The sequence below is a fragment of the Ambystoma mexicanum genome, chromosome 4p (assembly GCF_040938575.1).
Source record: "Ambystoma mexicanum isolate Mex_15411 chromosome 4p, UKY_AmexF1_1, whole genome shotgun sequence".
Lineage (NCBI taxonomy): Eukaryota > Metazoa > Chordata > Amphibia > Caudata > Ambystomatidae > Ambystoma > Ambystoma mexicanum.
Genome location: NC_090927.1, coordinates 530,220,664 through 530,244,559, shown reverse-complemented (window position 1 = coordinate 530,244,559; position 23,896 = coordinate 530,220,664). Strand labels below are relative to the sequence as shown.

At 42.7% G+C, this 23,896-nt stretch overlaps 1 protein-coding gene across 5 annotated transcripts in view; it reads left to right on the top strand.

Moving 5' to 3' along the window:
* The window catches only part of ACP1 (acid phosphatase 1), a 302,138-nt gene that overhangs the window by 26,075 nt on the left and 252,167 nt on the right, over window positions 1–23,896 (top strand). The window lies entirely within an intron of this gene.

Below are 23,896 nucleotides of genomic sequence, written 5' to 3'. Positions count from 1 at the left end.
ATCCACCGTCATCCTCCAAGACCCATCCCCTTTTTTGACGGGCCAAAGGGGGTTATTCCAGGCGGTAGTGATAGGTCGTAACACCCCCGCCTCTACATACTCCTTGATGGTGTCTGAAATTTCCTTTTGCCCCCCAGGAATGCGGTATTGCTTCATTGCTACCCGCTTGGTCGCCACAGGCACATGTACTGGGGGCATCTTCAATTTGCCTACTGTAATGGGTGTACAAATTAATGCACTCACCCCAAACTGGTATGTTTTACCTCCAAGTCCTAAAGTCAACCCTTCCAGAATGTCAAAGCCAATTATGTACTCAGGTATCGGGACAATCAACACTTGGTATTTCTGCCTAGCCAAACTGCCTATTTTCATTTCCACTTCAGTTTGTACTGCGGGGGTCTCCTTCCCCCCTAGTCCTGTAATAGTAAAGTGTCTGCCTTTGAATCGTGTCGGATTCCCGTGAATCAAAGAGGCCTCCGCCCCGGTGTCTATCAATGCTCGCACCCCTTGCGTATTTCCTGGCCCCCAAAAAATCTTGACATTAACATGGGGCCGCCTATCCACCTTTATGCGAGCAGACGCTGCCGGGGCTTGGCCATAACCCTAGTCAAATTTTGAATGAGTGTAACCTGACTCTGCCTTTAGCATTGCACTCACCACCTTCCTCAAATCAGCATATGTCGGTTGGTACGGGGAAGGTGTCCCCATAGACCCCTCCTCCTGTTCTTCCTCAGGAGGGGCAGAAGGGGTGGTGTCCCCCTCTGGTTTAGTCACTACCTGTTTCTTAACCTGTTTGTAGCGCTCCTTGGCTGCAAGCCCTCTCTTTCTGTATAGTTCGTACATGACCCTGGTTTCAATGCCATCAATTTCTTCCCGTGGCACACCATCTTTTAACAGGGCCAAAAACATGTCTTTTCTGGACACTCGGGAGTCTCTGCTATCTTGTCTCCTGCCTTCAGTTCTTCTCTCGCTACGCCCCTCTCTCTCCCGTGGCCTGTTGTCACTCCTATCCCACTCCCCTAAATCTGCCAGTTGCCGAATGGCATCCACTACTTCATCTGTGGGTTTGCCCGTCATACCTACGAGCAAAGTCATAATGACACTTTTGTATGCGGGCGGTGCAGTTCTGATCACCATGTTTCTGGTTGAAACTGAGAGCGCCACGGCCCCCATGTGTCCTGGAGCATCTATATGAATCGCCTCTTTCATGGCATGCTCTCTGACCTTTTGAATCGCCTCTTTCAAAGTATACCACTTTGTTTCCTCACTGGGCCAATCTGTGGTAATGGGGTACTTGCGGTTACATGCTTGGGCTGCTAAATCCAACAAAGACATTTGTGGAGGTTGGCCATTCTCATCAGGGGGCGGCCCTGCCCTTAAAACCTCCTGTACACTGGTGTCATTGGACAAAGGCAAAAAACGCGGTGAGTCTGTGGCATCCACGAACAGCCCTGCCGCTCCCCCGTCTAGTAGTCTCACCATCCATGTCAATAAAGGTTCCCCTGACTTTTGCCTCAAACGAGTAATAATCTCTCCAACCTCCTGCTGAGTGTAATCTTCCAACGTGGTTAAATCTACAACACCGCCTCCAGGGTTCTGCGGGTGGGGCCCAGCACGGCGTCTTCTAACCGGCTTGGCTGCCACTGCCTTCTGATTAATTTCTGCTTTAGAATCTGACTCATTTGCCGAGCTACTCTCTGGGCTTGTTGAGTCAAAGATGTCTCCATCCCATTTATCGGGATCCCAATTTACATCTGCAGTAGCGATTACCGCTGCCACTTTTCTTTGGTTGACCCCTCCCCGTCTTTTCCTATACTTATATCGGGCTACTCTGACGGCTGCCCTTTCAGCCACAGCCTGATATTTGTCAGCTTTGTCTTTGAAAAGTTTCATCTGAATCTGCTGCATTAATGCAATCTGTTTCTCAGCAGCTAACTCTTTTTCCAATCGCAAAATATTATCCTTCATTTCCACATTTTTCTGATGCATCTTTCGATAGGCATGCAGGAGAACCCAACCCCGCCTGCCTAGCGCGGCACATTCCTTTCCCCTCTCTACTGAAATCTGTTGTAAACAAGACATTACTTCTGACGGATCAGCGTCTCCCACTTCACAATCCCATGTTTCACACAGCCCTGCACCGCATGCCCATAACTGAGCCAACTTATCATATGGGCTTTTCGCCCACCCTGGAATCATTACATCGGGACATTCACCGCCAGCGAGAACTCCCTTTTTCTTGAACAAACTATTCATCACTGCAGTAATGTACAAAGCCTCTGTATATATATATAAATATTTCTTTCCACACCGCAGTCACTTGTGCAGACACGCACACACACACAGAACAGATTAACACCGTCCAGCACTCTCTGCCAAATGAAAACAACCTTTCGCTCGCAATGTAAGCAAAACCTATCTGCGTTCAACCGGATTCTTTAATGGTTGGAACAATTCATCACAAACCATCCCATCCTCGTCGCCAAAATGTATTGCTCGCCAATAGTGCACGGACAGTAATTTATCACCAGCGCAGCCGCAGAGCCAATACTTTGAACGCAGGTAGACAACGCAATGACTTACAACCACACGCACGCTTAGAGAGTAAGTAGCACTTATACGGCTATTTATTTGTAATTAGGCATATATACAATACAAGCATAAATCAGATAAATCATAGGAAATTAGCAGGAATACATCACCATGGGCGTATCTTGACAAAACCTCATCTCGCCAGAAGCGGCTGAAAGACCCCAACAACAGCCAGGCCAAGAGCACAACAGCCCACAGGTATATCGGACCAGGGCGTCCCCCCTCCGACTGAGGTCTTTGTGCATGTCCCGTCTGACCGTTGAGGGCTTCCGCATATATGCCCTCCTCAACAAGGGGTGGCACCTTCTCGAACCTTCTGGCAAATGCGCTTGCGCATTGATGGGTGACCGTTGATTGCCAGCTGGGTCAACCGACAGTAACCTCAAGGAGCAGAGCGCTTCCCTCTCCTAAGCGCCCCGGAAAACAATTCCATAACTCATCTCAAAACCTTGGCGCAAGCATAGCAAACCAAAACAAACTTCGTTATCAGGTACCAGCCGGCACCTGCGGATCTTAGCTTTCCCAGCGCCGTGTCCTTGGCTGAGAAGGCCTGCATTCCAAACCCATCAGCGAATAACGTTGAAAACATGTTGTTTCGCAAAGCAAGTGCAGCTTTCCACTGAGGCATGGATAAATATCCATCATGGCTCTGAGTTCCCCCAGAATGCACTGCGCACCAGCGCCATGTTTTTTAGCTCGAACACCACATGAGCGTGCTCTGCTACATATGCATCCTTAGTGTGTGAGGAAGGCATCGAGCAGTAGACACAATGGATACAAGTTTCGAAAACCTTTTATTTACACTTTTGATTTGGATGGTAGCATTCTAACAGTCCCGAACTCTAAAACAAATGGTGATTTCGACCATTGAACAATAACAAATACGTCCAAGTCAGTCTGGTCAAAATAAAAAGGCCTATACTAGGAAAACCTAAGCTTGCCCTCCTTAGAATTACAAATGTGTTAAGGCAATTCAAAATGAAGTGGTGTCTCAAAAGGAAATGTCAGAATGGCTTCAGCATCAACTCCCTTCCCCAGGGAGTCTAGGGTCTCTCAAAAAACAAAGGATGGGTCGATGGCACAGTTCTCAGTCTTGCACACTTTGGCTTACTGGTACAATTGAACGGCTCAATCTTAGGCTTTAAACTTCTGGCAGATTCAATCACTTCTTTAGGCTTTGCACGCCTTGTCATCAGTACTCAGTTCATATATTCTAATTTGTCACAGTTCTGCACAGACTTCCCTCTACTGGGCTTAATCCTGCCTATCCTTTGTGGGGGTCCCCTTCCCTACGTTATCTCATATCTTTTCACTGTCAGATTTTCGAGACTTCAAGGAATTTACATAGACCTCTGCATGACCACTTTGACCTCTCTTTCAACAATCCTTCAATTCATAATCAATTATCTTGTGGCACCAATACGTCTTGGTACTTATGATTCTCACTTCTCATTTAGTCTGCCCTCTTGGCCTTTTCATAAGTTCATGTGTAATACCAATACCTCTTGATATTTGTAGTTCTTCTCTTTTAGTCTTTTAAAAAGTTCGTATTCGACACCAATTAACTCTTGTAGTTCTTATCCATAGTTTTTATTTTCTTTGCTTTCTTGGCCTTTTTAAAAAGTTCTTGTATATTACTTTGCCCTCTTGGCATATTTCACAGTTCACAAATGTCACTTTCCTCTTATTCAACTTTTTTTCCTTATCACGGTTTCCTTTCATCTCCGCTTGGAATATCTTTCAAAATTCATAACATTTCAGAGACATTCGAATGGGCGACTTCATCTCGCAGGCCTGCTCTGCTACTTTGTATACTTGTCTTTCAAAAATTGTTCTCTCCATTCGTGTTTTATCGACACACGTGCAACTTTCAAATTTTAGTCACTTTCCCTTTAACATCAACCAGACTTGTTTCCCTCGTAACTCACCGGCTGTGTTAATTGGATTTCTTTCATCTTTTTGTCAAGGAGTACCCCCCGCACCCCCTTCTCACCTGAGTCTGATCTTTGCTGGATTTCTTGGTCGATGCCTTCTTGTAGACGGATCGGGTCTTGAATAAGGCTGCACGAGTCTCTTCCAACTCCAGCGTGTGTTCAAAGTTCCGGGATGCAATGATCCAGGGACCCGGGAAATTAAGAAAGTGCACTACTCAGCACACAAGTCCAGGAAGTAAGTAAGAAAGAAAGAAAGGAGAGGGACTAGGAATGGAGTTAGTAGGGACAGAATCAGGGAAGCAACACCGTGAGCTACGGAGCACACGTCTGGTCGCTACTTCGCAATAGCATTGAGACGCGCGGAGCCGCGGGGGGTGTGGTCTATTAATAGAACACGCTACGTCCAACGTGTAGAGCTAGGAAGGTGTTTCACACTGGACGGCCATGTTTGGAGTACCAGGGAGTGCAAGCCCCATTGAGACAAGGACCAGGAAGTCCAAAAGGGGCGCGTTCTGTAGGTCATGACAGCATGCCTCCTCTGAAGACCCGTTCCTCCATGTTTGCCCGGGTGTATGAGGTGAAATTTTCTGAGCAGTCGAGGGGCCTTGAGATTAGAAAGTGGTTCCCAGGTTCTTTCACTAGGAGGATATCCCTTCCATTCAACCAGGTATTGAAGCTGACCCCGTTTATACCTGGAGTTGCATATTCGGGACACTTCATATTCCAGTTGGTTGTCGACCAGCAGCGGAGGGGGTCTGCAGGATTTCCGGGAGGATTGGATGTAGGGTTTTAATAAGGATGTGTGAAAAACTGGGTGAATTTTCTTCCAGGAGTCTGGTAGTTTGATCCGGTATGAGACTGGATTTATAATTTCCTTGATGGGAAATGGACCATAGTACCGAGGGGCCAATTTGTTCGGTCGTAGATTTCGGGGTAGTAATTTTGAGGACAACCAGACTTGATAACCAATTGCATAAGAAGGCCCTGGTCTTCTTTTGGAATCCGCATACCTCTTAGTCTGTGTTCTGGCCTTCTCTAAGTTTTCTTTGGCCTCCTGGTGTAGGTTGATGAGGGGTTCGATCCAGGAGTCGACAGTAGGTACCGGTGTGGGATGAGGGAGAACAGAGGGTAGAACCGATGGATGGAAACCTTGGCTACAATAAAAGGGACTGGTCTTAAGTGCTGAATGATTGTAATTGTTGTAGGCGAATTCAGCCACGGGTATCGGGAGCGACCAGTCATCCTGAACCTTGGTGGCGAAACATCGAAGATACTGTTCCAGGGTCTGATTAGCACGTTCTGTGGTCCTGTTGGCTTGGGGATGATAACCTGAAGAGAGTGCGCGTTGGATTTTCCAAAATGCGACAGAGATGTTTCCAGAATTGTGAGACGTATTGAGGTCCTCGATCAGATATGATCTTGGAAGGAAGTCCATGCAGACGGAATATGTGTTCCAGAAAGATTCCAGCAAGTTCGGACGAGGATGGTAGCTTACACAGGGGTGTAAAATGAGCCATATGAGTGAACAAGTCAATGGTAACCATGATGGTCGTGTATCCTCGGGAAGGTGTTAATTCCACAATGAAGTCTGTAGCAATGAATTCCCATGGCCTTGTTGGCAGTGTAGGTTGCAGTAGAAGACCCGCCAGTCTCTTGTTATCATGTTTATTTTGACTACAGATAGCACAAGCTTGTATGTACTGCTGTACGTCGGTCTTCATTCCAGGCCACCAAAACTGTCTTTGTATGAGGCGGAGGGTGTTGGTTATGCCACGATGTCCGGAGTGAAGGGTATCATGACAGAGGTTTAATATTCTTTGTTGTAATTTCTGCGTGGGAATGACCAGTGCATTGTCCTTGAATAAATATCCTTCCTTGACTCTTAGATTCCATTGATTCTTCTTTGAAATATCCTTCCACAGATCAGAGGATTGGGTTTGCACTTGAATTTCTTCCAGGAGATTGACTGCTTGAGCTACAAAGATCGTGTGGGGAAACATTTTAGGATAGGCCCTATCTTCAGTAGTTACATAGTCAGGACGTCGAGATAAGGCGTCAGCAATCGGGTTTTGTGATCCGGGAACATGAATCTTTGTGCCTTCCAAATAGTTTTGGGGTGTTGCAGAGGGGTTGGGGCTAAGGGTACATCTCAGTTACACTTAAGAACCCCAGGGACACTGCTGCACCCCTCTCGAGACAGGCTCATATACAGATATGTGGAATGGTGAGGTTCAACACCGGATGGTTCAGATAAGTAATCCAATTGGTCCTCCAGATACGCTCTTTAAACCACCTCCATATCCTGAGAACTATACTAAGCATTGGATAGATTGTGATGCTGATGGGGGTTGCTGACCTGTACACCTGAGAAGTATGCAGCATATGAAGAAAGCTTAAGTGAAGTCTGTAAGTCATGGGTTCCAAAATATGACTGGGATAGGAGGATGGGTAATTGTTAATAAATTAACAAAAGGGGGAGTGTAAATATGCAAGTCCAATGTGGAACTGGTACTGGGCAAAGAAGTAGGCCCAACGCGCCTGACGACTGTTCCTACACTCCAATGACTGTAGAATTTGAAGATTTCGATGGTCCGTGCGGACCTGAACTGGATGTCTAGCACCCAGAAGTAGATGTCGCCATTCAGTGAAGGCTTGGCGGATGGCTAACAGTTCCTTTTCCAGGACGGAGTAGTGTATCTCACTGGGAGTCAGGGTTCGTGAAAGGTAAGCAATGGGCTGTTCCAGTTTATCCTCAAATTCCTGCTTCAACACCGCTCCTATGGCGTAGTTGGAGGCATCCGTTTCCACTAGGAATGGTCGATTTATGTCGGGTTGGGCTAAGATGGGGGCTTGCGTGAACTCTGCCTTTAAACGTTGGAATGCCTTATCTTGCGGTGTAGGCCAGATAAAGGGGATGTCTTTCTTTAAAGAGCAACGATCGGCTGAACGATCTCGGAAAAGGTGGATATGAACTTCCGGTAGAAGTTGGCAAGCCCCAGGAAGGATTGAACTTGTTTCATGAACGTGGGAGCGGGCCATGCCAGTATGGCCTTTACCTTTGAAGGGTCCATACCAATTCCTTCTGGGCTAAGGATGAATCCTAGGTAGTGAACAGGTGTAACGTGAAACAAGCATTTTTCGGGTTTGGCTAAAGGTTTGTGTTCACGGAGTCGTTGTAATACTGCCTTTACATGTTGTTCATGCTTTAGAAGGTCCTTGGAAAAGATCAATATGTCGTCCAGATAGACAATGTCGAAGAGGAATAACATGTCAGAGAACACCCTATCCATGAAACGTTGAAAAACTGCGGGGGCATTAGCTAGTCCAAAGGGCATGACTAGATATTCATAGTGACCAAAGGGTGTTCTAAAGGCTGTTTTCCATTCGTCTCCTTCCCGAACACGGATCAAATGGTAGGCACCCCAGAGATCCAACTTCTTGAATATTATGGCGCCTTTCACAGCTTCCAGGATATCCGAGATCAAGGGCAATGGGTACCGGTCTTTGAGGGTGCATTGATTTAAGCCACGATAGTCGAGGCAAGGCTGAGTTCCTTGGTGTCCTTCTTGGGAACAAAGAACAACGAAGTACCCGCTGGAGATTTTGAAGGTCTTATGGTGCCATTTTCAAGGTTGGTATCCAGGTACTCTCGGAGGGCCTCTTTCTCAGGTTCGGAAAGGATGAACATTCTGCCGAAGGGAATCACTGCTGAGGGATCTGTATCTATGGCGCAGTCTTCAGGTCTGTGAGGGGTAAGGCCTGGACTATGGCAGTTGAAAATACATCAGCATATCCCTGATAGGCCTCAGGGACTTGTATGATATTGGAAACCATGAGTGCTGTTTGCTGTTCTCTTGGTGGTTCTTTAGGGGGTGTCAAGGAGGGATCCAGGAATAGACAGTGAGACATACAAAACTCTGAGCCTAGGAATAGTGATCCTGCTGTCCAATTGATATACGGATTGTGCTTCTGTAACCAGGGCATACCCAATACCATGGGGTAGTGGGCTGACTTAATGATGTCTAAACTAATCCGCTCTTGGTGATGGTTTATAGAAGGCTGGATCTCTTTAGTCTGCAGGCTTATGGGCCCTGAAGTGAGGAGTCTTCCGTCGATTGCTTCCACCGGCTGCATAGTGCTTCGTGTCTCGTATGGAATGTGATGACTAACAACCCAATCTTGATCAATAAATATTCCCATAGCTCCGCAGTCTACCAAGGCCAAAATAGAATAGGTCTTATTCTTGGAGGGCGATAAGAAGACCTGCAGTATCACCAAATTATTTTGTCCAGGAGAGTTCAAGGATTGAATTGATGTGGAGCAAACATCTCTCTCCCGAAGCTCTGCTCTATTTAGGATCGGGAGCTGGCGTTTCCCAAACGCTGAGGAGGGGCTAGAGGACATTCTCTAACCAAGTGTTTATCTGAGGCACAATATACATGCACTACCCCGTATGAATCCTTCTCATCCTTTCTTGCGGGGATATAGATCCACGGAAGGCTCCTATCTGCATGGGTTCTGGTTCAGTGACTTAGCCTGGGTTTGTGTCTGTCTTGGTGGTGCTCTCAAAGGACACTTTCGGAGGATTTCCTCTGGATTTCTTCTTCTCTGCCTTCCTTTCCTGGATACAAAAGTCTATTTGCATGGCAAGGTCCATTAGTGCCTGGAATGAGTTTGGGTGAGCCACTCTGGCCATCTCATCCTTAATCTCCTCATTCAGTCCTCTCCTGAAAAGGGTAAAACTCGCCTCAGGAGACCAATCAGCTTCCTTGGCTAATTGCTTGAATCGGGTTACAAAGGTGAGCATATCCTGGGATCCCTGCTGAAAGTCTTAACAGGCGTTCCTGGACACTATAGACCTGCTCTGGGCGGTCAAACATGGTTTTAAAGGCCTGTATGAAGTCATCGTAGTCATCTAGGAGAGCATTGCTGGAATTAACAAGGGGCGTAGCCCAGATTAAGGCATTTCCTGAAAGGTGAGAAATTATGAAACCCACCTTAGCCCTGGGAGTCAAAGTAGTAGGGCTTGAAAGTAAAGTGGATCAAACATGAATCCAGGAATCCACGAAGGGTTTTTGCTGACCCATCGTATTTGTCAACTATGCCGCCCAGCAACACACTTTCTTTTGTGGCAAAATCACGGGATAGAACTAATTGTTTGAGAACGGCATTTTCCGCCTTTAGATTCTGTACCTCGGTTGTTAGTTCTTGCATGCCACGCATCAGGTCCTCAACGGCCGCTTCCATGTCGATATCGAGTTCGGTCGGGTGGCATCTCAAACTGTCAAGGAGTTTCCCCCCCCCCCTTTCTCACCTGAGTCCGATCTTTGCTGGATGTCTTGGTCGATGCCTTCTTGCGGACGGATAGGGCCTTGAATAAGGCTGCACGAGTCTCTTCCGACTCCAGCGTGCGTTCAAAGTTCCAGTATGCAATGATCCAGGAATACGGGGAATTAAAAACGTGCACTACTCAGCACACGAGTCCAGGAAGTAAGAAAGAAAGGAGAGGGACTAGGAATGGAGTTAGTAGGGACAGAATCAGGGAAGCAATACCGTGAGCTACGGAGCACACGTCTGGTCGCTACTTCGCAATAGCATTGAGACGCGCGGAGCCGCGGCGGGCGTGGTCTATTAATAGAACACGCTACGTCCAACGTGTAGAGCGAGGAAGGTGATTCACACTGGACGCCCATGTTGGGAGTACCAGGGAGTGCAAGCCCCGTTGAGACAAGGACCAGGAAGTCCAAAAAGGGCACGTTCTGTAGGTCATGACACTCTTTCCTGCAGCTCAAGGCAGTTACAACACCACTTCTGCTCCTCCCCAACTCTGCCGTTCACCTGTTACGGTTGTGGGCTGCTTTCTGGCAACTTGAAGGTTTCTTTCCTGTGCTCGTTGGGCTTTTACATTTTGAGCTTGAAAGTTCCTAGATAATTAGAAAATGCAGTTCTAAACTGTCCTTGAAGCACGGACCCAATTGTGAAGTGCGGACACATCATACCGCGCGTGAGCTTATGGTCACATGGCACTGTCCGGACGGTCTGTGATTACGTCAGACGGTCGCGGATGTTGATGGATGCAAAAACTGTGGATAAAGTTACAAAAACTGCACAGAAGTGTTAAAAATGAAGCTATATGATGGGAAATGGCAAGTTTTAAGGTGAAAACAAAAATGTTGCTATATTGGGGTAAGTATGAGATTAAGTTCTATGAAAATAGCATGCACTGGTAAAAACCCAGGAAATCCACTGAAAGAACTTTGTTAAAGGGATGTTATGGTTAAGTTGCACTAATAAAAACCTATGAAATTCAATGAAAAAACTTTGTTGAAGGACGTTATGGTTACAAGTAAAACCGAAAAACCTCAGAAATCGTCAGTTATGGTAAGCTAAGCAACATAACTCAAACCACCACTGTGCACTGATAAGACTAACACCCAGGACGACATCAGTGATGACATCACATGTGAAATTAATTTTGATGAAAAGTCCCTACAATGGGTTGTGCTTATTATGTTCGTAACAAGATGTCAGGGGTGATCAGGAGACCTATCATGAACTAATTATTAAAACATTTACTCATCTAAACATTGTATTGGAGTGTTGTCAATACAGGGACCTAATCATACATAAACCCAGGCAAATGGCTGCAGAATGCACAATAGAAGTACAATATTTATAATCTTGTAATTCTGGACGGTACAATAATGAATGCTACCATATCAGAGTTTTGAGTAATGTACAACATGTAATAACTAGCTAACAATTCAAGACTTGCTACACACTTGTGCTAGTACAAACAATACATATGAAGACCCACAATGCATGCAAATCGTAGGCACATACGGGGAAACTAAACTAAGGAAGATAGAAACTGCATCATCAGAAAATGTTAGTAACATTAAAGGTCAGCTTCATGTATAGAAATGAATTGTGTGTTTGAGGCCTGCATATTTCCCAGTGTATGTGCACCATGAGCTGAGACCAAACCCTAAGGAAAGTACTTTAAGAACATAAGACAAGGTTAACGTCTAGATTTATAGCACCTTTCAGAATTGTAATATTCTGACTGTCTGTGAACAAAACTACCTGGCCTACATATGTCGTGAACAAACACAAGTGGCCCGGATATGTGATTTCATCCAATCGGGGGTCACCCAATGGATCAGGACTCTTGCCCATAATCTAGGAAGTAGCGCTCAATTAGAATCCTTTTTCTTTATTTTCAACAAATTCAAATTGAGCCAATACCCTACCCGTCGCACACACCCTTTTACAAATACCCCGGGTCACAAGGCACCATGAAAATTACACAATTTTTATATTGGGCAGCAATCACCACGGGGTGATGATTACAATAACAACTACTGAAATACACCTGGGTAACCTTCTACAAGAACATATCCAAAGCACAATTTAATAGGAGCACTTTTTCAATTAGGATAGATGGCACCAGAGTTAAGATTTCCCCCTGCAATGTTCCCTCAACCCACAATTAATCTAATTCTAAGTGGATAGAAAGAAGCAGCAGGTAGTCGGGCATAGGAGGCAGCAAACGGAATCATCCAGCCTTCCCTCACAAAATAAGAGACAAAAATGTGCAATGGCCTAAAATGACACTCTAATTAATAATTAATTATATGTGTAATTAAATAATGATGTACATATGTTTTATCCCAGTCTCAGGGCTATCATATCACTAGTAACTATAAGGTAAGGTATCACAAAAGTTACACCGTTCACAAAGCAGGTTGAAATTGAAAACACAGTGCAGTCAAATCATACATGGAAAAGTTACATTTGATTAGTTTGTAGTTTTAAATGTCAAAAATGTTTTTTCAGTAAAACGGGGGAAATCCTCTGAATTGGAATGCAGTTTTTGGACTGGGGATAGAGCACACCACAGGGACAATATAGAAGTGAAAGGAGAGCCAATGCTGAAGAACTGGATGAGATTTGCAATATAAAAGGAAGGTCGGTTTTGGTAAAATCAAGCCGTTAAAGGGAGGAAATCGGTTTACTTAAACTAGATTATTCAGACTAAATTTTTAAAGAAAGACACAGTACGATCCCGGGTTAATTTGCAACTTAACCCTTTTACCCCGCGTTCAGATCTATGTGGGAATTAATTCAAATTATTCCAAATATTATAAGGAGTTACAAGGTGAGGTGAATGAAAGAATTGCGCTAACAGTAGAAAAACGGACGGTGTGCACGACAGGGTGCACAGAGAATTAGACAGTTTAGACAAGTTATCAGGGTATGGATAAGATTACTTGGAAAATAGGGCAAAGACAACGGGGTCAAGATAGGGTATGCAATGTGTTGCTATGGGATGGGGAAATACTCACAATCGGCACTGGAATTTGGGACAGCCAACCAGGTTCTGGTCTCAAAATGTTCTGGTCACGGGATAGCTGGCTCTCCTGGCAAAAGGCAGCTGGGCAAAGGTCTGGTTACTGCACAGCAACGCCTCAGCTGGATGGAGCGGGTAAGCAGGGCAAGCAGGTGGCACTGGAGAATCCCAAAGCAGGCTCAGCCACCTTTCCCCTTTCTCCCTGAAGTTAGTGGGATTTTGTTATGGGGTTTTAGTGCTGAAGGGTGGTTCTGCCTGGATAGGAAGGCCTAGGTCAACTATCCCTTTTCTGGCAGTGGGGTCTGGAATTTTGCAGAGTGAATGTGGAATATCTGGATACGCAGGTGCTGGAAAATTCAGAAAAGAGTGTAGAGTTCTGTCATGCTCCCTTATTTATAAGGCATGGTGACATCATAGGATTATATGGTGGGGCAGGCTCAAGCTAGGCACGCCTCTAACAACTGGATGAACAGGGGCGTATGTTACCGCCTTCTTGTCAGCTGGTTGGACTTTTAGAGACATGACATCAGCTCTATGATGTGGCTTTACAATGCATAGGATCATCCCACAGTTACTCTAGCTAAAATCCAGTTTTGACATAAATGGCACATTTTTACAGTTGTGGCATTTTAACAAATGATATAGGCAGATTACATATTTTATGCAGAGCATGGCAGTCCCACCCTCATGTCTGTAGGACTTTGTTTCTCCCATCTAATACTTTTTCGTTATTTTCAGTGGTAAATATTCAACCTAAAATTCTATAACTTTATATATGGGTTTAGATTATCATAAGACATGCAAGTATTGAATTTCACAGTGGCATCATACACACTTTCCTCAAACAGTCCAATTCTCTGCCATTTCTATTCCCAATGTGGCAGTGAAGGATACCACATCTTAAATTAAAAACCACTAAATTACATTTAAACTAACTTTTTACATTCCTGCGAAGTCCTGTTGCAAAATGGTCAGCATTGTTCACAATATAAGGACATAGTTGCAAGGCTGCTCTTGAGTTGGCTTTGAAGCTCCCGTTAGAGGTTGTAGGGACGTGTGATTTCCTATTTCACATGACCGTGTCCCAGAATCTCTATTGTAAGAGGCCTCAGCTCAAACAAAGGTCCTTATGAGAGTACCAGGGTGAGTGCCTGTGATATGCGGCCTTCTGCCCATTCAAAGTTTTCCAAGGTAGCAGTTATCACCCATGTGTCCTAGAATCTATGGTGGCTACTCCTTTCATGGTTTAGGCCACTACTATTGTCAGCCAAATGTCCCTTGAGCCATGGTAGAAACCTGTTTGGCTAGTTTTCACAAGGCAGCCTGTGTCTTTATTTCTTATTTTATTTTGTTTTAAATCAAAAGCAAGCCTGTTCAATAAAACATCCCATATATGTTTCCCAGCCAAAAAAACCTTTACATTGCTAGGCCAAAACAGGGCTTTTTTTCAACATTACACTTTTAAAACAGGCATTTTTCCTTATTTGCAAAAGCGCATTTTAACGCATGGTGAAGTCTGCTGGGCCGACCATTTGAAAAGGCTTTCTCTCTGAATTTCCAACATTGTTTTGCAGCCCTATTCAGTTTCACTTATACAACAATCTGTTTAAGACACAGGCCCATTGAAATTGACATAGGCCCAGAGAGCCAGGGTCTCTTTAGCAGCATTGATTTTTGACATTTTGTAACTCAAGTCAAGTGTTTTCCCATGCGATTGAAAGTAAAGCTTCCTTTGATTTCTCAGATTTGGCTGACAAAGCCTGTCATTCAGGTATAATGTTCTATTTTGCTGGAGCACAATCTGGATATAGGTGGGCATGGCAGGGCCTCATTGATGAAAGCAGTGTGATGTTGAACAGATGGAAATAGCGTCAGGGCTCCATCATTATAAAGGCCAAATATTTCCTTTTTCAAGGGGAATGTGGATCAAGCAGCAAAGCAGTGCTTCTTCTCAATTTTCTACTTGGTGCATGTAAGAAACACGCTGGCAGGCTTTCTCAGTGTGCCCCCTTGTTCCATCATGCGCAATAGGTGCTTAGCAAGATGGTGCAGCCCTCATTTTGTAGCTGTAAAACAGAGTTTTTATGCATGGTAATGGTGCTCCAAGGAGCCAGCGCAGCCATTTTGCTGTTAACTGCTGAAGTGCAGCTGGATGATGTGAGGAAGTATTGCTGAGTGGGTAAATGCATCCCACACATTTGTGATGTCATCTTTGATGTCCTGGGTGCTAGTCTTAGCAGTGTATGGTGGTGGCGTGAGTTATGGTTGCTTAGCTTACCATAACTGAGGTTTTGTTCTATATATATATATCTCTATATATCTATCCCAAGAAAGCTATCGTAGGTTTGGAAAAATCCATTTCACCTGAAATGTGAAAGTAGGAAAGCCCATTTGAGCCAAGTCACACATTCCACAACCCCGCCTAGTAGCCATCTGGAAGTTCAACTCCAGGTCTGAGCCACAACAGTATGGCATTGTGGGTATGCAAATTAGCTCTGATGCAAACCTTATTGTCCAGGAAATTCTTTGTCTAAGTGGGCAGGGCTACTTTATACATAGCTTAATCAACTCAAGACAGACATTGCCAAGGCTGCCATGACGACTCCATACATGGTTTCACCCTTATTGGGGATCATCAGTGCAACTTCCAGATGGCTACTTGGTGGCGTTGTGGGATGTGTGATTTGGCCCAAATGGACTTTATATTGCTTATTGATTTTTTTCCCCAATACACTAAGAAAAAACGACAGTATTCTTGGAATGCAAGAATTAATTCACTCTTAGATTATAAAACTGGCTCTTTATATGGCCGTTTATTAACTCAAATAAACGTTACAACATAAAATGCAGAATTAGAAAAAAGTTACATCCTAGTTGTGCACCGCTTGATCACTGCCAAGAACTTCACTAAACAGCTTCCCAAACCAGGCTTGGCATACAGAAACCTCACAACTGGACCGACCGGACCAGATCATATGCGTCCACTTTCTCTCAGCCCAGCAGAAGCTTGTGTGTCTCTTTGCCAGTATCGTCCAGTCCCCCCCCCCCCCGATCTAAATTCTGTTTCTCATGGGAACCTAAAGAACTGCTTTTGGCTCCTGCGGCATTATCAAGCAGTAATTCAAAACAGTCATTGACTGGCCTGGGCAAAAGCAAGTTGTTTTTCTACTGATTTCAGAAAATGCTTACGGTATTAAAAATGAAGCCATCATTGGGGATTGGAAGCAAATCTCCAATGCTGCACCCAGAACGCATTTCAAACGGACTCAATGTTTGAGTCAAAGATATTACATTTTTAAAATGCATTTCTGTTGCACAGCTAATAATTGTAAAATCAATCGTGCGAGCATAAACTTAATTGGATGTTTATATACATTTTCAGTTCGGCATGGCATATATTGTATTGTTCATAGGAATATTAAAAGTCACATTGACAGTATTTATTAGGGTGGATGCAGTACATTTGAGTAATGACGGGAATAGATTTAGTGTTTAAGGCCTACGTTCTTTTTTGCGGTAATTGCCTGCTTTACGTTTGTGTTTGTGTACAGCATATTGTTTTACATTATGTAATCCCTTGCTGTATGTTGTAATGCATATGCAGTGGGGCCGAGTGACTATGTTGTGTGTGGTCATTATAATATTTGCTGCATATTGTTGCTTCAATTATGTTGCTTAGTGTATGTTGTGTTTGGTCACGATAATGTCTGCATATTGTTGCTGGAATTAGTGTGTGTGTAATTATGTATTTCTTTGCTTTAAGTGTATGTTGGAATGTGTACACAGTGGGAGTGAGTGCATATGTTGTGTGCAGATCTGGCTGCTGTGCGTATGGTTGGCGTATAGTTTGTACTTGGTTTACTTTGTTTTCAGTCCAAAATCATTGCGCATGCGTAATTTACAGGGCTGGCAAAATCTCCTCGCCAATTCCCATAGCCGAGGAGCTTTCATAAAAGGTGATGAGAATTTGCATTGTCCTCGCCTTCAATGGCGAGTACAGGAATGTATGAACATTTAATTTGCCATTTACTGCAAAGAAACGTTCTTTGCAGTAAATAGCAAATACATGTTTCACTGTGCGTGGCTGGCCATTCATTGGGTGGCAGCATTGCGCTAAATATGCTATTTATTAATGGTGATGTGCACCAACGCAGTGTTACTTTTAATACATCTTTGGACAGCTTAGGTTATTTTTTGGGGGAGGGTAGCTGAAGTGACATTTTTAAGAATTTGAAAGGCCTGGTCATCTATACGATACATTGTCAATCAATATCTGAAAATGAGCCAAGCCACGAAGATTTTCAAAATGTTTTCATTCGTCATTTCCGCATAAAGTCTGGGCACCTGGAAAATCGAAGTGGCCAATTTTGTCATATTTGCGCGGAATCATTTTTTTCCCCTATAGTTATACTCCATGTTTAGAAACTGTTCAAAATGCGATCAAAGTAAACATTCATTAAACTATGAAGAAGTTAATGTAGAAATTGAAGTTTTGCATGCACAGGCGGCTTCCTCGAAATATTAGTCTGGAATATATTCAGAGTTTTGCATGCAAGCGTTCGAAAATTGAGTAAAGTAATTTCCTGAAACGCCATAGAGACTTAGTCTTAACTATGACTTGCGCTAGCACAAACGCATAGTATATATGCAGATGTTTCTTTTCCTAAATGTTCTGCCATGTAAATGTTTACAATATTTTATATCACCTCTGCAACGTTTGGATGAGCAATTGTTATGATTGTTAAAGTTGATTTTATGCTATACTGCATACATTCTATATTGATTTGCTTTTTGAAATGCCTCTACTGTGAGTTTTGAAGTACTTTTGTTGCGTCCCTTTTCATTTTTCTGCTGCAATAAGTTCTCGTTTGATGTGTATGTAATATTTGTGATTCTGCAGGCAACCGCTATGTTTTATTGTGCCTGGATTGTGCATGGTGTTTGCGTGGTTTATATCGAGTCGCACTCTGTATAAACCCGAGCTTGCTAGTTCCACTTATATTACTAAATCTGTGAATTTGGCGTTATTGTAGATTTGTTGTACTTATGCAGTTTATTGGTACATTTGTCACATTTAATATTTTGTACATTAATGAGTTAATTTTATTTTGAGATTCGATTTCCCCTATTTTAAGTCTCTTCAGTTTGTGTACATTGCAATATTTATCTGTAGAAGTTCAGCTTTAGCAGAGTCCAGTTTTGTAATGGTTCTTTTCTGTTGATTGCTTGGCACAGAATGGGGGAGGCTTTGAGATTGTCTGGTGCGTTAAGTATGTTATCTGATGTGCTTCTATGTTCTTGTATCCAAGACTGAAAATGAGGCATTATCAAGAGCAAAAAAATCACTACATTTACATTGAAAGTAATCTAAAGCAATGTGACATTTTAAATAAAGAAGCTAAAAATAAGTTAAATATTTCATATTATTTTCTTAAAGTACAAAATCTGTACACATATATGTATTCATTTTAAATTGATTTAGCAGTCGCAAGGGAATGTGCCATATCAATACCAGCTAAACAAATCATCCCCTAATTTGCAATTCCATTTTCCTTTAGAAGATGTGCTTTGCCAATGCAGTGAGGAACCACCAAGCACCATTTCGACGCTCATCTTTTCCAATTCCTCCCGAACCCAACTGATCCCAGGATTTGTTTTGATCTATATTATGATTTTTTGATAATAGTAAAGTTGGGATGATCAGTAAAAGTTGGTTTTACCTCTCAAATTTCAGTTTGCTTTATTCTTCCAGGGTTATATTTACACTACCATCAGACGTATGACCAATAAAAATGATGGTTTTTGTGTCCTTATTTTTAAACACAGATGCATGTGATTGGATGGTTGGTCGCAGTCTACAGGAAATGTGTGAAAGCGAAAATGGAACTGCAGTGTGCTGGGTTTTCTTTTTCATTACGCTTTGGTGTGGTAATGATGTGTGAGATTTATGTGTACGTGAAGCTTTTTTTTTTGTTTCTGTGCTTTGTGGCATGGATTTTTATTTTTTTCAATCCATTACTGGATTTAACTTACTGCTGTGAATCTACGAAAGCAGACCTGACTTACTTTTTTTTTTGTTGGTCTTTCAAAGTTTTTTTTATTTGTGTCTTAAGATATTTTCTTGGTTATGTGGCAAATTTGTTTACCCTTTTTGGCCTTTGCATTATCTGGGTGCCGTATCACGCATGCCAAAATGTAGTGGGTTGTTTTTCATCTCTAGTTTTTGGGGGTTTTATATACTACAACTAGGAAGCAATGGTGTGCCATACCTGAAGAAGACCCTATGGTTTTCAAGGAAGGTTGCCGGGGTAGCAGATGAGCCGGGATCGGAATGTGGAGGTGGGTAGAGAGGAGCTCCACAGAAGATGATTTAGGGTTGAGTGGAGCGCTTTAGTGTAGTTTTTGATTACACCTACTGTACTTGTCTGTATGGTATGTACTAGGGCTGGGCGATATCGACCAAAAGTCTTCTCAATATTTTTGGGATATATCTCAATATTGTTTGTGTTAAATGCTCAGTTGTAAGCCGCCATCTACATGCAAGATGTCACAAACACTATAAGACATTGATCAAAATAAAGTGCAAATACATATGTAAGTAAATAATTGTAGTATATGAACATATATATATATATATATATATATACACACTAAAAAAAAACTTTGAGGGGACGTTATGGTTATGTTGCCCTAACAAAAACCTGTACACTTCACTACAAAAATACTTTCCACCTCCTGTTTATGCTTCAAATTAAAACTGAAAACCCCCTGAAATTCGACAGTTATGGTAAACTAAGCCCCCAACCCTACCACCGCCCGTGTGCACTGCTAACACTAACACCCAGACCATGAAAGATGTTATCTCAAATGTCAATGACATCAATGATGACATCACATGTCTGCCTCACTTATTTTGGTGCATTGCAAAATCTAGGCCAGGTGGTTTTATTCACTGACGATCACAATATAAAAATTGAAAAGGTGCTGTATATCAAAACGGTAACCTTGTCGTGTTTTTTAGGGTCTGAGCTCATGATGCATATGCATAGGGCAATAGCAGGCCTCAAACTCACAATTAATTTGTATATAGGAAGATAAACTTTCGGATGATTCTGTTTCTTTCTTCCTTACTCGAGTTTCCCTGTATGTGCCTTTTGATTTGTATGCCTTGGGTCTTCATATGTATTGTTTGTACTAGTACAAGTGTGTATGAAGTCTTGAATTGTTAGCTAGTTATTACATATTTAACATTACACAATCACCCCTGACACTTTGCTACCAACATAATAGAACCCCTTATAGGTAGGGACTTTTCGTCAACATTATTTTCACATGTGATGTCATCAGTGATGTCATCAATGATATTTGTGATAGTCGTATTTGATGTCCTGGGTGTTAGTCTTAGCAATGCACGTAGATGCTGCGAGTTATGGTTGCTGAGCTTACCATAATGGGGGAATGTGCAGTGTTTTTTGGTTTCACTGTGAAGTCTAACATTCCTTTAGTGAATTTTTTTTTCTGAATGTACATATATATAGCCGGGAAGGAAAAGAAAGGGGCTAAACAAGTGATGTCGTCATTTATGTCATCATTGACATTTGAGATAACATCTTTCATGGTCTGGGTGTTAGTGTTAGCAGTGCACAGGGGCAGTGGCAGGGTTGGGGGCTTAGTTTACCATAACTGTCGAATTTCAGGGGTTTTTCGGTTTTAGTTTGAAGCTTAAAGGGGAGGTGGAAAGTATTTTTGTAGTGAAGTGTGCAGGTTTTTGTTAGGGCAACTTAACCATAACGTCCCCTCAATAAAGGTTTTTTTTTTTTTTTTTGGTGAATTGTACAGGTTTTTAGTAGTACAATTTACGTATAAGGTGTACCTAAGAAAAAAATGTTGTTGTACTGCCTGGCACAAATTTTCAGTAGTGCAACATAACCAAAAGGTTCCTTTAGGATGGGTCGTTTGGTAAACAATATATAGGTTCCGAAGAACGCCACATGAAAATATTCTGTCGTACAGCACTGTGACATGTCCCAGAATCAGTACACACTTACCTGAACAAAGTATGCCGGTTGGGCAGTGTGGAAATAGATTTTATATTCATGTAGCAACGTCCACCTTCAACATTTGCCTTAGACAACGCCAACACGTATTGGTATGCAGCGATTGCGAATGCATTACACATTATATATTGGTAGGGAAAGTTGTACTTAACTGAAAAAGACATCCGCTAAATGCAGCCTCTCTCCCTAAGAAACAGCAGCAGTGGTGTAATGCAAAAGCATAAGAAACTGTGTTGCTACCTTGCACATAAAAGATGGAAAAAATGTGTTGCCACACATGCAGTCACTCATATTACCGTTTGATGCCTTTTTGCTCAATGCCGGTCGCATATTACCTTATTGCCTGCCGTGGCAAAAAATAAAGCCACCCGTAAACTGAGTTAATAATGGGTTAACAACGACCTTTCACAGTATAATTGAAAAAAAATAAAACTTGAATACACTCCACGCACTCCTTATTTCTCTGTAAAGTACATAGGCGCAATAATCTTTGCCAGTAATAGTCTAAATTACGAATGCAGTAACGTGTGCTACTAAAAAGGACATGTACTTGTTGTAATCCGAGGCGACTTTGTCAGTAAGGATCACAAAAGAAAATCCTCTTTCAAGATGGCCACCATAGAAAGGGAAGGCGGTTATTGCATACATGGCCCCTCTTCCCTTTCCATTGTAGGTTGCAAAGAGCGCAAGTACGTTGCGTGACACAGAACCTGTAAATAAACATTCAGCGACGTACAAGGTAATAAGTTACATTTGCAAATAAAACAGTGGAATGGTAAAGGCCATGTGACCATTTTGCAGGTTACAAACTAGATTTATTTAATAACAAACTTGCAGAGACCATCGGAATGATCGCATAATCAATGCAATGATTACAATGCTGGTTAGGGAGGCATTGCAAATGTTGAAGATAAGGAGGCTTTTTTTTGCGCAGACATTTTGGGGTCTTGGTTGAAGCAGTCGCTTTGTTTCCACAGTAATTTCCCAGAATTCGTCATGACGTTGAGCCTACAGCACCATAAATGATGTCACGTTGCTCTGAATAACGAGTTCAGCGAACGGACAAAGCGGGCTTACAGTGTCAGTCCACATTATTGTTCTGCACAGGCAATCGCTCACCAGCAGTTGTATTTGCCGTCCGAAGAAGCCCTCACTCGGAATTTGAAAACCATGGCACGCACAGTACGGCAAAATATACCTAGGCGGGAAAGGTTACAAAAAATAAGTGTCAGTAACCAACCTGTACCAACATTTTTTAAAAGATCAAATAGAAAATGTGCAAAGTGCTACACAAAAATACGTGCTCAAAGTTGAAATTTTAGTAATATGTTACTAATGTCCAAGTGTACCTATAGGTGTAGGTTAGTAACGGTGAGATTTTGCATGCGCCGTAAGAGAAAACAAAATGGCAAGTACACAGAAAGACGATAATTAAGGTATGAAACAAAAAAGAGTGGACAAATAAAAGAAAATTACGCCTCGTCATTTCAAAGAGGACCAAAAAAACGTGCAAAGTTATACACAAAGCTATGTGGACAAAGTAAGCGTTTCAAATTAGAAATATAAATAGTAAAAAAGGTTGAGTGCAGTCATACTCTGCAACATTACAGGAAAATTGTACAAGGGCAAAAAAATAATACGTCAATTATATTAGCACAATTAGATGTGCAGTTATGTAAAAATAAAGCACGGTTTGCTGTACAGTGGGCCAAAGTAAACTTACAAAATATTTACAGCCTCCATTCTTTTTCGGCAAATCAGTCACGAATGTGTTTGCAGCGAAGAATCTTCGTTGACTGATATGCATGTCACTTACAAACTTTTTAAAACATAACCTAATCGATTGCTGCTTTTTTTTTTTTACCCTTTCATTCCGTGAATAGCGAGCAAGTTTCTCTTGGGCTCAAGGTCAAAAAACAATTGCCCCTTTACATTCACTCGAATGAGCGGGCGTACTGAGCGGTCAACCAAAAAAGCAACTCGTGTGTCCTTCACTCAGAAGGCAAATACATTCTTGCTTTGAAGCAACATAATGAAATCTAATTATGCGAACCTCTACTCCCATACAGCTTCAGAAGCACTGTTTCAAGCAAACAGTGCAGATGATGGCCTTAGTTCTCAAAACTGAAGAGGCCAATCTGAGGGTAATATTAGTGCAAAACACATTTTAATCCACACGCTGTAATTGGTTGTGGTGCAGTGAGCACAAACTTCCATTTAAACCTATCATTTTGCAGACAAGAAAACTGCACTTTTTCACTTTGTGCTTCCACAGCTCATTGGGCCCCCATTGGGCCCCCTCAAAGGTCACCTTGTGAAATACTATTACTTGAGTGTGAGAAGTCTAATGCTCTCTTGTTTTGGAGCGGTTTCTGGCGGTATCCGCGCACACAAAAACATTAGTAAAATATAGGGGACCACCGAACAAAGCTACCTTACTGCACGCTGTTCTGCAAACAATCTGGGAAAGAGCCACATGGTCGTGAGCATGCCCTTTTTCCCCTCTTCAGTGTAAGGGCAAAAAAGAAATTTTGAGAACCCTTCCCCCTTATAACTTTCGCCCCCCTGCACCAAACATGAGCAAACTTTCCAACCAAAGTCAGTGTCCGATATATTCTTTTTTCAAAGTTTGGCGACAATTCGTCCAAGGGTAGGACAGTTATAAGGCAGCCAAAAACCGTTCTTTCTATGGAAACAGCCACTCCACCAAAGCAACACAGTCACTAACGTCCCTCTCGAATGTGCTGCAGTGGGTGACGGCAGGACCTAGAGGTTAAGATATATGTCCACGTACTTTTGAATGTATAGCTGTACAATGGCTTATACCTCCAGCGCTAACAAGGTCGTTTCTGGGTGCATGGGCTTCGGCCATGCAGCCAAGACTGTACACCCTCCCCAGAACCATCTGACATGCTAACCTATAGGACGAGTGTATGCACTGCATTAATATGAAGTGGTGT